The sequence below is a fragment of the Miscanthus floridulus genome, chromosome 18 (genome assembly GCF_019320115.1).
Source record: "Miscanthus floridulus cultivar M001 chromosome 18, ASM1932011v1, whole genome shotgun sequence".
In the NCBI taxonomy this organism is placed as follows: Eukaryota; Viridiplantae; Streptophyta; class Magnoliopsida; order Poales; family Poaceae; genus Miscanthus; species Miscanthus floridulus.
In genome coordinates, this window is record NC_089597.1 from 81,211,077 (window position 1) to 81,229,490 (window position 18,414).

The following is an 18,414-nucleotide window of genomic DNA, read 5'->3' on the forward strand; positions in this document are numbered from 1 at the left end:
TTGGTCCTTTAGTGTATTGTTGGGGAGCAGGATGCGGTGTGGTGTATGTGTGTGTGGGGGGGGGGGGGGGGTTGATTGAGCCATTTGGTGTCGCAACTGATTGTAGGAAGGATGTGCTTCTGTTAGCTCATACATGTACATATAGACAGGATCATGCAAGAATGGTCAGCAGGATCTTCTTGTATAGATCAGATTTGTACTATTTTGTAGATTGTCACTGTCCCTACTAATCTTCCATACTTAGGGAATCGTTAATTTCTCTTTATTGCATATTCATAAGTAGTAAATTGCACTCGTTAATTTCTAAAATTATGGTACCAAACATGTGCAATATCTAGTCTTCATGATGAGTAATATGAAGTTGTGAATTCTGTTTAACCTAGTACACTCAATGAGGCACAAAGGGTAGTACACAAAAAACATTGAGCTTGTTACATGCCTGTGATTACATAAATAAATTAAAGTGGCACTAAAATTTTGCTTGTATCTGCTGATCATGACGAGTTGCTGCATGTTTTTGATCACCGCGCCCTCAGCTTGTTGTGGCTTCTGGATCTTTGTTAGCATTACAAGTTTATTTCCTCATCTTTCTTTGCGGCTTCACTGGAGAGCCTACAAAACAATATTAGTTCTCAGAATCTATTTGTGTATGGTGGCTGTAGTTGATGATGTACATGATTTAGTATTGTGAAATTTAGGTTGATTCACTCGTATTTTGTACAAGTCCATGGAAAAATAGTTTTGTCCTTAACCAGAAATTAATTATTGATGTTTATATTACCTAAGTTATGCCGAACCATAGTTTCAGTGTAATACTTCCTGCTCCAGTCTCAATTCTGTCTTATTCTTTGCTTGCATTTAGTAATAGATGATGACATGTCAATATGATAGAGTTGAATGATATTAAAGAATCAGTTTGTGAGTTTATAGCCATTCCTAGCCACCCCTGTCCCCTGCACCACATGAAAATTGCATTTGGTATAATTGCATTAGCAACAAGTACAATTTGCACTATGTGAAATCTACAATTCCCATATCTGTGTTTTGTAATTTATTAGCAATTGGAATATAGGAAATGCATAATATATAAGTGGTAGTGGTGTGAGGTTGCAGAATGACTTCTAGAAATTTGCCCAGAAAATTGTATTTGTGCGCGTGCGTGTGTGTGAGATCTCATGCTCTCTGTTTTGCACTATGTAATCTCATGGATCTGCTAATTTTGGCCGACGTAGGTGATCTAGGAATTAGTTTACCAGTGAACTTGATTCAATAGATTGGTGTACTAATCTTGGCTAATGAGGTATGAATCTAACTTCTAGTAGTGCTTCTTGAAAAGTCCTTGTAGAGATTGGAATAAGTGTGAGTGGTGTGAGGCTATATTCCTAGTTACAATAGGAATATAGCCAATGCATAACCGGTATAAGTGTGAGTGGTGTGAAACTGTTGTTGTTACTGTTCTCATTTGTGTCATTGTAACTCATCTGTGATAGAACATAGGATTTGGAAATGCATACTGGTTGGTGTGGTACATAAACTATAGGGCTTCTTGCCATTTGTTGACCCCTTCTTGTGTTGTTAGGTCAAAATTTTGTAGCGACTTCCCATCCATGTTGTCAGATGTAACCTGAAAACAAAATAGATGCATAAGATATATTGTTTTGTTTGCTTGAAATAGTTAGCAATCTGTGATTGTGCTGATCCCCCCTCTCTCTGTGATTGTGCTAGTATGAAGGAAAAAGATTGTAAATTGTCCTTGCATAGAAATAAATTGTCTCTTGTAATCTATGATCTGTGTTTGTTTTAGATGAAGGATGATGGAGGTAGGACAAGATTTGGGGGCTGTCGGATCTGTGATTGTGCTAGTATGAAGGAAAAAGATTGTAAATTGTCTTTGCATATAAATAAATTATCTCTCGTAATCTGTGATCTGTCATATGTGATCTATGTTTGTGTTAGATGAAGGATGGTGGAGGTAGGACAAGATGTGGGTGCTGTCGGATCTGTGATTGTGCTAGTATGAAGGAAAAAGATTGCATAGAAATAAATTATGTCTTGTAATATATGATCTGTGATCTATCCTATGTGATCTGTGTAAACAGGTTCTTACTTTTGGTCTTGTTCTATTTCTCTAAACAGGTTGATTCCAATGCATCCTAATTTGGTTGTGCCTAGGTCTGGGACTATGTCAGTTTGTTAGAGGTAAGCTCTTTGGATTATCTTTCTACACTGTGACAATGAACTTGTTGTTTTCTCCAGTTTCAGCAAAAAATGTTAGGCTAATCACTACTACACTAGTTTCTTAATGGGAAAAACTGTTAGGCTGCTGAGCCAACGGCAAGAAGGCACAACCTCCAAAAAGTTTAGGTGGTTCGATCATTGTCATGGGTTTAGTGTTGAATTGTGGTGTTAGTGTGGTGGTCATTTGTGTATGTTTTTTTCTGGTGTGCCTCGATTGTTTATTAGGATGCATCGTAGTGAGTCCCATCTTTGTTGTGGTTTTATGTGGCCATGTGGATGGTAGGTTGAGAGAAGCTATGCTGAGATATTGTTAGGGGTTTACTGTGGACAATTAGGGCAACATTTATGTTTGCAGATGCTATGAAAATGCCCATTTCTCAGTTAATGTTCCTGTTTTCCCAGCCCCATAAGCATCTCACCTGCTGTTTTCCTGGAGGTTCTCCAGTACTAATTTAGTACTTTGTGCCTAGAAATTGGTCTTCGACGAGTCATCCTCTTGATTTTCAAACTAATGGGTTAAATTCCTTTGCACAGATCGTTTGAGATCAACAAAATAGGGATCTAACACAAGGAAGGGTTGGATCTGGTGTGTACTGACCTTGGATGATGTAGAGGTGAGTCCTGCCTCCTTGGATCTAGTGATCCTCCCCCTCCCCACCCCTTTTTTCCTGCTCTGATCTGGGGTTTTCACCCTTTTTTGCCCTGGTGTGCGTGAGCTCCTCCTCAAGAACAGATCGATGGATCTGTTTGGTTTGCTTCTTTGTCAAGTAGGTCATATATAGGACACACATTTGTTTGATGGGCTGATGTGCCTTGTAGTTGTTAACATGGGTCATTTTGTCGTTAGGTTTGTGGGCTACAACAGAGTACAATAACAAGTACAACAGATCTGCTCTATTTTTGGCCCTTGTTTCACAAAGAATACAAGTACAAGTACAACTACAAGAAGATTTGTGTGCTACTTCTTTGAAAAACACATGTTTTTTCCTTGCAATATTTTCGTGTGCTACTCATGGAAAAAACACATGGATTTCCTTTTGTCTGTTGTGACTCTTTTTGTGTGCTAGGCTGCCAAAATTCGTGTGCTACCTTGTTATAAAATACATGAATTTTTTGGTTCCTGTAATCTGTGTGTTTTTTTTGGGACAAAACACACGTGTGCTAGTTCTCTCTAAAACACTCGAGTGTGAGGTAGACATGCTCTAGAAATATTAGGCTTGGGCATCTTGGTAAGCGGGCATTTAGATGCAAGGTGTGTGTCCTTCTTGTTGCAAACATAACAATTGAGGTCCGCCTTGCAGGCATCATTCAGGTGTCCATTACACTTACAACAAAAACGGTATGACGGGCGTGGTTTCTTCGCTTTGGTGTTCCCTGCCGCACCAGATTGCTCAATTTGTTTCGCCGGCAACAAACCTTCTCGAACCGGCGCACCCCTGTCCTAGGTTTCAACCGGTTGCTCTAGTCTCTGATACTGGACCTGTTGTTGTCTGTTCTGAGGATTGTTGTAGCGATTGATTTGATTGTGTGGCTACCAATCACACCATTGGCATCTATTGCCATCTGACACTGTTGCTCGATCGTTACCTCTATGTAGTTGAAAGGGATCATAAACTTTTGCCCGGATATGATGTATGGATTTCATGAATGTATCTTTATGCATTGTCAATATGCTATTAAACTTGATTTCAATAAATATTGTGAACATGGTCAGTACCACCGCCATAGCTATGTCTGCCAAAAAGTGGCGGTGATGACATGCTCATCAACGCGTGGATAGAGCTATGACGACCAGCGTTCATCTAGTACTAACCATCGCCAGTTCAAGCAATGATCAACATTCTTAGAACGATCATCAGCGCCAGTTCAAACAAAAGGTTGGCATTGATCAAGTACTCAACAACATTGGATCAAACAAACAAATGGCGGTAATGAACCGCCAGTTCAAGCAATGATCAACATTCTTAGAACGATCATCAGCGCCAGTTCAAACAAAAGGTTGGCATTGATCAAGTACTCAACAACATTGGATCAAACAAACAAATGGCGGTAATGAATTACATATCATTGCCAGGTTGGTCATCACCGCCAGAACCAACCTGTGAACCGACTACGACTGGACGATCACAGTCGCATCACACGCCAAACCAACGGTGATAACATACTATCACCGCCAGTTTTAAATCTTCGGTGATGAGGTGGGCTATCACTGCCAATATATCATAGACCAGTGTAAAATCCAGTGATGATGGGGGTTCAAACTGATGGCCAAGACATTTTTATAGTAGTGTCGGGATAGAAATATTATATAGAACAGTACACATAAGAGAAGTGAAGAGTTCTGTCCGCTCATACATAGAATCCATTATTTTGCAATACACCAAACATCATCTATTTGTGCAGCTCTTTGTGGTGCTCCCCAGTTCTTATCATCGTCATCTTTTCTCAAAGTTGAGCTTCATGATGGCAAAGGCGAACAAGGCGGCAAAGAATACGCTAAAAGCCACGACAATGGCAGCGGCCCACCCCAGCCAGCTGTGCTTGAAGTCAAAGTAGTCCTCTAGGAATACATTCACAGTCCTGCCATCTTCCATGGGTGTGGTGATGTCACCATATTGTGAGACAAGCCCATATAACGTCCATGCGGCAGGGCATATCCAACAGTACCATCTCCACCAGATCGGCGTTTTCTTCATGTAAAAACAAGTCCAGAACACAAATGAGACATGTGTTTCTAATAAGAGGAAAAGAAAACGTAAAGTTATGGCACTTACAGGGCGGGGGATAAAGAACCCTGAGAAGAGGTTCCAGATGTTGTAGAATGCCGTAGAGACAATGGAGGCTATGTGGTAATTTGGCGTGAGCCCGACACCCATCATGCCGTAAAATGTGAAGTAGAGCAGTGTGAAGTACACGAAGAAGAGGTACCAGAAGAATTTGGTAGCAGTCCACTCAAATCCGATCATTGCATACACTATTACCCTATATATGGAAGCCTGAACCAAAGCATATGGGAGCTCGACGTACTACAACCTAAAAAAAAGAGAAACCAATTAGTATATGTATATCTCGGCCTCCCAAGAATAATGCCAAAACAAGTAGCATGAATGGGGTTACGAATTGATCTTCAGGAGGGCAACATCTTAGTTCACCTGGCCAAATACGTAAGGGAAAGCTGAGTACATGCCAGCTGCTCTCTCACGGTAAAACACTGTTCGCTCAACTGGCTGAACAGAGATAGAATTTGTGCAACCAATGAATATCACCAAAAGATACATAGATCCCAAGGCATTGAACAAGTCTTGTGACTTGTCTCTGGATTGAGGTGCAGAATATGAATGGGATTATGGCAGTAATGCTTATTCACTATGTACAACAACAGAGTAAATCATGACTTGGACTTACATTTTGCTACCAAGGTTCCAGAACATGGTGCCAAAAATAAGGGCCGTAGCAGTAGTGAAAATAAACCTGGCAGTGTTGTAAGGAGGGTTCCTCCAGTATGACATGTTTTGTTTCCAAATGCAGGCCACACATTGAGTGAAAGAAGACTGAGAGTACTTAATGGGAAAATATAAGTCTCTCGAACCTGGTGCCGGTTGGCTTAGTTCCTTTACTAAATCCTTGTTCCTCCTATAAACAGCAATGCAAATGTTACATAAGCTATTGGAAAAAAATAATATGGAGAAGTTGCACCATATAAATAACCTATAAATAATCATTATTACAGAAATAACTACCATGTATTATCACTATGAGTTTGCAAGGGACATGAACATCACCACCAGTTTTGTAGATTCACTGCTGGTTGCCTTTAAGACCAGGCAACGATAAGATCACTACGGGACTTTAGCACCAACTAGCAGTGATATGGGCAACAGACTCGAAGTATCAAGAACAGAGTTAAATCCGTCACTGTGGCATCCGTCTCCCTAAGCCTCCCATAACTCAGATATCTCTCTCTCTCAAACTCACTAGTTCGCCTTTTCTCTCTATCTTGGGGAAGGGTGGCTTCATGCACGGGCCCACAACGGCAATGTAGGCCCCCGAAGCCGGTAATGGCACCTCCTCATAGGGCATGGGTGGAGGTGCGGAGCCCATGCCAGCGACAGCTGTGGTGCCTTGTGGGGCTCTCGATGCGGCACAGGTGGCGGCGGGCCTAGCAATGCGCAAGCTAACAACAAGCATGTGAAGTGAAGGCAGGTCCGGCGGTGGACGCTATGAGCTGCTTTTTTTTTCTTTCTATTTTTACAATGTTGCCGGTTGCTCACTTGGCACTTGGCAGTGATAGCGTAGACTAGCACCGCCGCTGGCCCTTAGCAAGACCAACAGTGACAAGGGTTTGGCAACCAGCAGTAATTGATGATTGCCTGAATATGCAGTAGTGAATAATAGTGTTATTAGGTATGTAGCTCCTGGTTGCTGTCAGGATTTATTTATGTGCTTTGTTTATAATGTGCATTTTGTGAACTCTAAGTAACAAGAAAAATAAGTGTCATCTATGTATTTTTTTTTTAGTTACACAAAAATGTTAAGTGGCTCTTAGGATTGCATGTTACTTACTGGTAGAGCTCGGATTTCTTGTATATGTCACTAAAATCAACACCTAAGATATGTTCTTGAGAGACTGTTGTCACTTCTAGCATCCACGTTGCTGGATTGTAGCCATCTTTAATTTTGCTGACACCTTCAATCGCCTGATTGATAAACCACAGAGGTCTTATTATATATGTAACAAAAAAATGAAGAATATAGGAATATTCTGATTATCTAATAGTGTTTTACCTCGAAATACTTGATCAGCTCCGAAGAGTTGTGACCTAATGGACCAGCACAGATATCTTCTCCACCCCGCTTCATTAGAAAAAGCTGCAGGCAGTTATCATACATTTCAAAGCTTACAAATTAGTTTAAGGAATGGAAAGGTCGTGACAATAAACAAATTGAATGTGATTTTTTTTGGCAAAGTTATCTACAAAGCTCCTGGCTAAAATAACACTCACCTCATCAAATTGTTCAAATATGTCAATTCGTGCAAACCACAGTTCTACCAGTATTAACAGTGTTCCTAACTGTCCTCATCACAATTGCTGCTGCCCGTGCGTCGAGCCCTGAGGTTGGCTCATCCATAAAGATGATGGATGGATTTGCAACAAGTTCCACAGCAATCGTCAGTCTCTTCCGCTGCTCGGTTGACAAACCATTTACTCCAAGAAGTCCAACCAAAGCATCTCTCAGTGGTTTCAGCTCTACAAGCTCCATGACCTCCTCGATGAACATCTGCATGTAAAAATTTAAATCACTATCAACAAAATACTTAATATAGGTGAAAATGACGACTAACACGTACCACTTACCTTTCTTGTGTTGGAATCTACATCCTTAGGAATGTTAGATAATCTACTGCTACCTTGTGTGAATACAGCAAGGGAAGGCGGCGCCGAAAGGCCCCTTGCTGTGATACTGTAGCCGCTACAGGTGCAGGCGTCGCACGGCTCACCTGCAGTACTGTAGGCACATGCAGTGGCTAGCGCAGAGTCAGCCCTGTATGTTATCTAGTTACTGTTACAGCATGTGCGTTGTACTGGGACTAGATGGATAGAGTTGTATAAATAGACTACCATGACAACTCAGTAAAGAGAGTTTAGATTTGCTATCTCACAGGGCTTCGACCAACGCTGGTGTCTTATATTGTGTGTGCATGCTCTGTTCTCCCTTCTTCTTCAAGCTCTAGCCATAGTGTGTGGGGACGGACAACGCTTGTTCGTTGTCGGCATGGCTAGTGGGTGCTCGACAATACTAGCGGGTGCTCGGCAAGACCGGTGAGTGGTTCACTCACCTGAGCCGGTGATCCTGTGGGCCAACAAGTGGTATCAGAGCCATACAAGCGCCGTCGCTAGACTAACTGCTGGCGATGACGGACAGTTCGGAGATGGGCGACAGCAGTGGCACTACTGTGGCTGCCCAGCCACGACCGAAAGTCATTGTTCGCACGGTGGGGGAGGTCAACGGCACCAGTTGGCTGACGCTGACTCGCACCAACTATGGAGAGTGGTCGGTGACCATGAAGGTCAAGCTCAGAGCCTGACGGCTCTGGAATGCAGTTGACAAGGGCACCGACAATGAAGAAGATGACATGTCAGCATTGGAGGCTATCCTCGCTGCTGTACCAGCAGAGTATAGGGAGCTGTTGGGGGCGAAGAGCTCGGCTAAGGAGGTATGGGAGGCTATTGCGGCGATGCACGTCGGTTCCGACCACACAAAGAAGGCGACAACCTAGCTTCTGAACCAGGAGTACGCCAACCTCAGGTTCAAGGACGGTGAAACGGTGGAGGACTTCTTCCTCCGCCTGCAAACGCTCATCAGCAAGCTAAAGAGCCATGGCGTCACCATCGACGGAGAGGAGGCGATCTCCAAGTACCTTCACTCCGTGCCGGCAAAGTACATCCAGGTCGCTCTCTCCATAGAGACGATGCTGGACTTGTCCACCCTCACCATTGAGGATGTGATAGGCCGTCTGTAGGCGGTGGACGAGCGCCTGTAGCAGGCGACAACAACGAAGGACAGCGGGAAACTCCTGCTGACGGAAGAGGAGTGGGCTGCTCGGAGGAACTCTGGGAAGGCAGCCTCCTCCAGCTGCGGTGGCGATGGCAAGCGCCGCGGCAAGGCTTCTTCGGAGAAGAAGCAGGTCGACCCCAACGCCTACCGGCGTTTGCGGGAAGATGGGCCATTGGGCATGGGAGTGCCAAAACCGCAAGCAGAAAAAGAAGGCTCAGGCTCATCTGGTGCAAGCCGATGATGAGGATGAGGCAACTATCCTGATGGTGACGTTCTGTGCACTGCACGACGTCGAGGCCAAGAAGAGGGAAGAGGCGACGATGATGGAAGGACCTAGGAAGCCCCTGAAGACCGTCTGAAAGGTCCTAATATGGCTAGAGGGGGGTGAATAGCCTATTTAATAATCTACAAATCAACTAGAGCAATTTAGTTAGTATGACAAATAGCGAAATGCAAACTTGCTCTAGCTCTATATGAGTTTCAAGCCACCTATCCAACAATTCTAGTTGCAATGATTACTAGGTACACAACTTGCAATATTACTACTCACTAAGAGCTCTCAATCTTGCTACTCTAAAGAGCTCCACTAGATGAACTTAAAATAACAAAGCAAGCTCTCAATTCTAATTACACTAAAGAGCTTGCCACAACTAGTTTGCAAGAATATAAATGAGTGAGTAGGGTGATTATACCGCCGTGTAGAGGAGTGAACCAATCACAAGATGAATACTAAATCAATCACCGGGAGAATACCAAAGGGAAAGAGACAACCAATTTTTCTCCCGAGGTTCACGTGCTTGCCGGCACGCTAGTCCCTATTGTGTCGACCAACACTTGGTGGTTCGGCGGCTAAGAGGTGTTGCACGAACCTTGTCCACACAATTGGACACCGCAAGAACCTACCTACAAGTGAGGTAACTCAATGACATGAGCAATCCACTAGAGTTATCTTTCGGCTCTCCACCGGGGAAGGCACAAGACCCCTCACAATCACCATGATCGGAGCCGGAGACAATCACCAACCTCCACTCAGCGATCCTTGCTGCTCCAAGCCATCTAGGTGGCGGCAACCACCAAGAGTAACAAGTGAATCCCGCAGCGAAACACGAATGCCAAGTGCCTCTAGATGCAATCAGTCAAACAATGCACTTAGATTCTCTCCCAATCTGATAATGATGATAAAACAATGATGGAGATGAGTGGGAGGGCTTTGGCTAAGCTCACAAGGTTGCTATGTCAATACAATGGCCAAGAGTGTGAGCTTGAGCTGGCCATGGGGCTTAAATAGAAGCCCCCATGAAATAGAGCCGTTGGCTCAATTATTGGGTTGACCGCGCATCGACCGGACGCGCTGCTCGAATGCACCAGACGCTGTACCAAACGCGTCTGGTAGTCTGACCGGATGTGTCCAGTCGCTCCTAGACCGCCATGTGTCCAGTCGCTCCTAGACCACCACATGTCCAGTTCAAACCAAAGTTGCCATTGCTTCCCACACTACTGACGACCGGACGCAGAAATTGAAATGACCGGACGCTGAGCTGCAGTGTCCGGTCGAGTCCAAAGAGTACCCAAGGCCGATCAGATGCGTCCGTTAGAAATTGACCGGACGCTGAGCCTCAGCGTCCGATCGAGTCCAGTAAGCACCCACAGTCGATCGGACGCGTCCGGTCACTCAGGACCGGACGCAGCTAGCGTCCGATCAACTGTTTCACCAAACAACGACTTTGCTGATTCACACCGGACGCGTTCGGTCACTGAGTTCATCATCAATACCAGACGTGTCCGGTCACCATACCGGACGCGTCCGGTCACTCTGTGACCAGCACGACTAACTCCTTTTCACTTATATCTTCTTCACCCTTCCTCAAATATGCCAACCACCAAGTGTATCACCTTGTGCACATGTGTTAGCATATTTTCCCAAACATTTTTAAGGGTGTTAACACTCCACTAGATCCTAAATGCATATGCAATGAGTTAGAGCATCTAGTGGCACTTTGATAACCGCATTTCGATATGAGTTTCACCCCTCTTAATAGTACGGCTATCGATCCTAAATGTGATCACACTCACTAAGTGTCTTGATCATTGAAACAAAAAAGGCTCCTACCATTTATACCTTTGCCTTGTGCCTTTTATTTTTCTCTTTCTTCTTTTCAAGTCCAAGTGCTTGATCATCACCATTCCATCATCATCATCATGCCATGATCTTCATTTTCTTCATCACTTGGAGTAGTGCTACCTATCTCATAATCACTTTGATAAACTAGGTTAGCACTAAGGGTTTCATCAATTCACCAAAACCAAACTAGAGCTTTCAATCTCTCCCTTTTTGGTAATTGATGACAGCCCTTACATAAAGATATGAATTGAAATTTAATTGAATCCATGGTGCTTGCCCAAGCATATTTACCATATGTAAAAAGATATGGACAAGTTTCATGAATCCCATATGGTAGCAATTGCTCCCCCTACATATGTGCTAATAGTTTGGATTGTAGCTTGCACATATGCTTAGATAGGAAATGTAGGAGACAATGTCTACCAAATGATGCTAAGGTATAGAAGATGGACCTTTGAAGCGTGATACCAATCGGAGTGCACCAATATACCATCCTTAGCACCATGATTAGCTTGATACCACTTGGAGACTTTGAAATACAAACACTAGATAACCTATGCATGCTAGTTTTTTCATTTCATCATTCAAACCTACAACTAGCATACACCACACAAGCATGTATATTGAATTTAAAAACTTGTGCCATGCAAGCAAATATATGAAATGCACATTCAAATGCAACATACAAGTTTATGAGCTTGCTCCCCCTGCTTGTGTACAATTTTGATTTGATCCCCTTACAATGTCATTTCATTTGTTTGCTCCCCCTATCTTACTATCTTTGTAAATTTCTCTCCCCCTTTGTCAACAATTAGCACAAAAGGTGGGCTCAAATTATAGATAGGTTGGGGTGAAACCATGTGAAATGAGGATTATTTTCCTAATTTGGTTCATTCTAGATTACTTGCAAAAGATATTTAACTCGGTTTGATCCACGGACAAGCTTCTTCACACCTCCAAATAAGGGTTATCTTGTACCATGTTGAGTTAAACACTTGTAGCTTATTTTCTAGATCAAACACTAGGTTTACAAGCCCACAAATATGTCATATGCTACCACTAGACCAAATTAAGCATTAAAGCAATAGTGGTACCATACAAGCATCAAATTCATTTGATTTTACATGAATGAGCCTATTTGATGTGAAGGATGTCTAGATGCGCTAAACATGTCCTTAGCAAGGATGTATGCCATAACAATCAACTTTTACCTTGAATTGCTTAAAGGAGAGGCATGTCATATAAGTGGGGGTGCATCAACACATATTGGAGAAGTCAAGTATGTTTAATTCATTCCTTAGCTTGCAAAACCTCTTCTCATCAAGTGGCTTGGTGAAGATATCGGCAAGTTGATCTTCGGTGCCCACACTCTCAATGCAAATGTCCCCTTTTTGTTGATGATCTCTTATGAAATGATGGTAGACATCAATATACTTTGTTCTTGAATGTTGAACCGGGTTGTTGGTGAGCTTTATGACACTCTCATTATCACATAGCAATGGCACTTGCTTGAATTTGATTCCAAAGTCACTCAAAGTAGCCTTCATCCAAAGTAATTAAGCACAACAACTACCGGTCGAGATGTACTCCGCTTCGGCGGTTGAAAGTGCTACACTATTTTGCTTTTTTGATGACCAAGACACAAGTGATCTTCCCAATAGTTGACATGTGCCCAATGTGCTCTTTCTCTCAACTTTGCATCCCGCATAATCAGAGTCCGAATATCTAATTAAGTCAAATCTGGCTCCTTTGGGATACCACAATCCAACATTTTGTGTATGCTTCAAGTACCTCAATATTCTCTTTGTTGCTTTCGAATGACTTTCTCTTGGTGAGGCTTAGAATCTAGCACACATGCATACACTAAACATCACATCCGGCCTTGATGCGGTCACATAAAGTAGGCTTCCAATCATAGATGGATACATCTTTTGATCCACCATGTTGCCACTAGCATCACTATCCAAGCTTCTACTTGTCCCCATTGGTGTACTAATAGCTTTAGCATCATCCATTCCAAACTTCTTTAGCATGTCCTTGATATACTTGCCTTGACTCACAAATGTGCCATTCTTCATTTGCTTAATTTGAAGATCAAGGAAGTAACTAAGCTCTCCAATCATGGACATCTCAAACTCACTTGCCATCATCTTGTCAAACTCTTCACAAAAATCTTGATTTGTTGACCCAAATATGATATCATCAACATAGATTTGCATTACAAACAAGTCATTTCCAAGCTTCTTGGTGAAGAGAGTGGTGTCAACCTTTTCCATTTTGAATCCCTTATAGAGTAGGAAATCTCTCAATCTCTCATACCATGCTCTTGGTGCTTGTTTCAATCCATACAAAGCCTTTCTCAACTTGTAAACATGGTTGGGTTTCTTTTCATCTTCAAAACCAGGAGGTTGCTCAACATACACAAGCTCATTGATGTACCCATTGAGAAATGCACTCTTCACATCCATTTGGTATAACTTGATGTTGTGGGCACAAGCATAGGCTAACAAGATCCTAATTGCTTCCAATCTTGCAACCGGGGCATATGTTTCTCTAAAGTCAAGACCTTCAACTTGAGTGTAACCTTGAGCCACTAATCTTGCTTTGTTTCTTATTACTATCCCATCTTGATCTTGCTTGTTCCGAAAGACCCACTTGGTTCCAATCACATTATGATCCTTTGGTCTCTCAACTAACTCCCATACTTGGTTTCTTATAAAGTTGTTTAGCTCTTCATGCATAGCATTGACCCAATCAACATCCTTTAAAGCTTTATCTATCTTCTTAGGTTCAATGGATGACATAAATGAGAAATGCTCACAAAATGAAGTCAATCTTGATCTAGTTTGCACACCTCTTAAAATATCACCAATGATAGTGTTCAAGGGATGATCTCTTGCAACATTAGTTGGTTGAAGCACTTGCACTTGATTGCTTGCATTTGATATATCACTTGGTTGAGATGATGAACTAGCCACTTGTTGTTGATCTTACACTTTGTCATGACTAGTACTTGCTTGAACTTGATCATAAGAACCACTAGCTTGCACATTTGAGTTAGAGAGCATTTGATTCTTGTCATCTTCAACATCAATCACCTCTCTAGGCCTTATATCACCAATGTCCATGTTCTGCATTGCATTGACCAATTGAGTGCCTTTTACATCATCTAGATTCTCATCTTCCTCTTGGGAACCATTTGTTTCATCAAACTCCACATCATGAACCTCCTCAAGAGTACCACTAGCCAAATTCCAAACTCTATAAGCTTTGCTAGTAGTGGAGTAACCAAGCAATAAACCTTTATCACATTTCTTTTCAAACTTGCTCAATCTAGTGCCTTTCTTCAATATGTAGTATTTACAACAAAAAACCCGAAAGTATGCTATGTTGGGCTTTCTTCCATTCAAAAGATCATAAGGTGTCTTCTCCATCATGGGGTGACAATAGAGTCGGTTGCTATAATAGCAAGCCATGTTGATTGCTTCGGCCCAAAATGAATGACTCACATTGTACTCACTCAATATTGATCTTGTCATGTCAATCAAAGTTCTATTCTTCCTTTCAACTAAGCCATTTGATTGAGGAGTGTACTTGACCGAGAATTGATGTCCAATTCCAAATTCATCACACAACTCATCAATTCTAGTGTTCTTGAATTCACTACCATTGTCACTTCTAACTTTCTTGATAGTAGTTTCAAACTCATTGTGAATGCCCTTGATAAAAGATTTAAATGTTGCAAACACATCACTCTTGTCAATAAGAAAGAATACCCATGTGTATCTAGTGAGATCATCCACAATCACAAATCCATATTTGTTTCCACCAATGCTAGTGTATGTGGTTGGTCCAAACAAGTCTATGTGCATCAACTCAAATGCCTCAGATGTGCTCATCATGCTCTTCATAGGATGTGTGTTACCAACTTGTTTTCTGGCCGCCTCTAACTAAGTCATGCTTAATCAACTTGTTTAATTATTTCATTCCAACATGACCAAGCCTTCTATGCCATAACCAACTCATGCTAGACTTAGTGATCAAACATATTGTCAATTGAGCTTCTCTAGCATTGAAATCAACCAAGTATAGATTTTCATGTCTAAATCCTTTGAATATCAAGTTAGAGCCATCTACTCTTATAATCTCTATATCATCCACACCAAATATGCACTTGAAACCAAGATCACACAATTGAGCTACCGACAAAAGGTTGAAGTTCAAGCTCTCTACTAGTAGCATATTAGAAATGCTCAAGTCATTGGATGTTGCTATCTTACCAAGCCCTTTGACCTTGCCTTTGCCATTATCACCAAATGTGATACTATCAATCCCATTGCTCTTGTTTTCATTGATTCAATTGAACATTCTTAGATCACCGGTCATGTGTTGTGTGCACCCACTATCAAGCACCCAATGCCTTCCTCCGGCTTTATAATTGACCTACAAAAAAAAGATCAATTCTTTTTAGGTACCTAAACTTGCTTAGGTTCTTGAAGGTTAGTTACCAAGGTCATTGGTACCCAAATGACCTTCTTCTTTGGGCCCACAATTGGTGTACCAATGAACTTAGCCTTCACACTATTAGCACCCTTAACAAGCATGTAACAAGCATCAAATTTAATTGAGGATACATTAGGTAGCTTGTTCTTGTTAGTCTTGCAATACTGCTCTATATGCCCAACTTGCTTGCATCCATTGCAAAACCAGCCATTGCCCTTCACAAAGCTAACTTTGGGAGTGACAAATGCCACTTTGCCTTTCTTGGGGGTATAGCCCAATCCCTCTTTGTAGAGACAAAACATTTGGCTACCCAAGCACTTTAGCAAGCGGACATCTCCACCATAGGCATTTCCTAAGGCACGAGTGAGCTCATTCACCTCCTTCTTGAGGGTCTCATTTTCCATCATTAATGAGGCATCACAAGTGAGACCATCACTCAAAGTGAAGTAGAAGTAGTAGCGCTACATGAAGTGTTAGTGGGGGCAACTATAATGGGCTTATAAAAAGATTCATCACTAAGATCACATGTTAGTCTCACATCACATGATACAATCACTTGCTCCTTCTTGGCTTCCTCTTTGACTTGCTCAATGAGAGAGGAGTGAGCTTTCTCAAGCTTAGAGTGAGCTTTGCCAAGCTTTTCATGGGCTTCCATTAGCCTCTCATGAGTGGCATTTAGCTCATCAAGGGATTGCTCAAGAAATTTGACTTTCTTGTTCAATTCCTTGCACTCCTTTCACTTCATCTCAAAGCAAGTATGCACTTGCTCACACATGTCCATGAGCTCCTCCTTGGAGTACTCCTCTTCATCATCATCACTCCTACAAGCATCACTTTCACATTCATCATCATCACTCACATCATATTTTACCTTGGTAGGTTTTGTCATGAGGCATGTCGAAGGAGTGTCGAAGATGGAGGGCTTGTTGTTGATGGCGATGCTTGCTAGTGTTCTCTTGATAAATTTCTTGCCATCATCTCTAGAATCATCACTATCCAAAGAGCCATCACTATCCCAAGTGACCACATAGCCTCCACCCTTCTTCTTCTTTTGGAAGGTCATCTTCTTCTCCTTCTTCTCCTTTTCTTTCTTGTCCTTCTTTTGCTTTTTCCTCTCATCATCATCATTGTCACTATTGTAGGGACAATCCGCTACAACGTGATCAGGGCTCTTGCAATTGTAGCATATTCTCACATATTCTTTGCTTTTGGTGTGATCTCTTCTCTTTCTTGCACCATAGCCCTTCTTCTTCATGAATTTTCCTATCTTGCGTACAAAGAGGGTCATAGGTTCATCATCAATATCACTAAGATCATCATCATCACTTGATTCTTTCTTGGACTTGCCCTTGTTCTTGGATGATGATGAGCTAGCCTTGAATGCTATACTCTTCTTTTTCTTGTCTTCTTCTTCCTTCTTGTCATCCCCCTCCCTTTCCACACGGTATGTCTCTTGGGTCATGACATCACCTAGTACTTGGTTAGGGGTAATCTCCTTCAATCCTCCTCTTATGATAAGCAATCTCAACATCTCAAATCTTGGAGGTAAGCACATCAAGAACCGATGAGAGACATCATCATCCTTGATCTTCTCTCCCAAGGCCTTCAAGTCATTTACAATCACTTGCAACCGATGGAACATTTCCAAAATGCTCTCATCTTCCTTCATCTTAAAGCTTGTTAACTTATCCATGAGAATGTACAACTTAGCACTCTTCACCGCCGGTGTGCCCTTATATGTTTCCTCCAATCTCCTCCACACCTCATTTGCTCTTTCACAATCCTTAATTTGCTCAAACACCTTGGAATCAATGGCATTGTATATGGTGTTGAGAGCCATTGTATTGCATTGCTTGTTGGTCTTGTCTTGGTTGGTGGGGTCATCAGGATCAATGATAGCATAGTCATTCTCGGTCACCTCCCATACTCGATGATTGATTGAACCAAGATACATCTTCATCTTTCTCTTCCAATAGTCATAGCATGTGCCATCAAAGAACGGTGGTTTGCCCCCCACATGGTTGAACACAACTTGAGCTATAATTTGACACTGAGGTTGTTAAGCCTTCAATCAAACGGTGACCATGGCTCTGATACCACTTGAAAGGTCCTAATATGGCTAGAAGGGGGTGAATAGCCTATTTAATAATCTACAAATCAACTAGAGCAATTTGATTAGTATGACAAATAGCGAAATACAAACTTACTCTAGCTCTACAAGGGTTGCAAGCCACCTATCTAATAATTCTAGTTGCAATGATTACTAGGCACACATCTTGCAATGTTACTACTCACTAAGAGCTCTCAATCTTGCTACTCTAAAGAGCTCCACTAGATGAACTTAAAATAACAAAGCAAGCTCTCAATTCTAATTACACTAAAGAACTTGCCACAACTAGTTTGCAAGAATATAAATGAGTGAGTAGGGCGATTATATCGCCGTATAGAGGAGTGAACCAATCACAAGATGAATACTAAATCAATCACCGAAAGAATACCAAAGGGCAAGAGACAACCAATTTTTCTCCTAAGGTTCACATGCTTGCCGGCACGCTAGTCCCCGTTGTGTCCACCAACACTTGGTGGTTCATCGGCTAAGATGTGTTGCATGAACCTCGTCCACACAATTGGACACCGCAAGAACCTACCCACAAGTGAGGTAACTCAACGACATGAGCAATCCACTAGAGTTACCTTTCGGCTCTCCGCCGGAGAAGGCACAAGACCCCTCACAATCACCACGATCGGAGCTGGAGACAATCACCAACCTCCGCTCAACGATCCTCGCTGCTCCAAGCCATCTAGCTGGCGGCAACCACCAAGAGTAACAAGTGAATCCCACAGCGAAACACAAATGCCAAGTGCCTCTAGATGCAATCACTCAAACAATGCACTTGGATTCTCTCCCAATCTCACAATGATGATGAAACAATGACGGAGATGAGTGCGAGGGCTTTGGCTAAGCTCACAAGGTTGCTATGTCAATGCAAATG

At 42.3% G+C, this 18,414-nt stretch overlaps 1 pseudogene; it reads right to left on the reverse strand.

The window, feature by feature from the left end:
- Positions 1-4,673: 4,673 nt before the first annotated feature.
- LOC136520599 (ABC transporter G family member 36-like) overlaps positions 4,674-18,414 on the reverse strand; it is a 32,809-nt pseudogene continuing 19,068 nt past the window's right edge.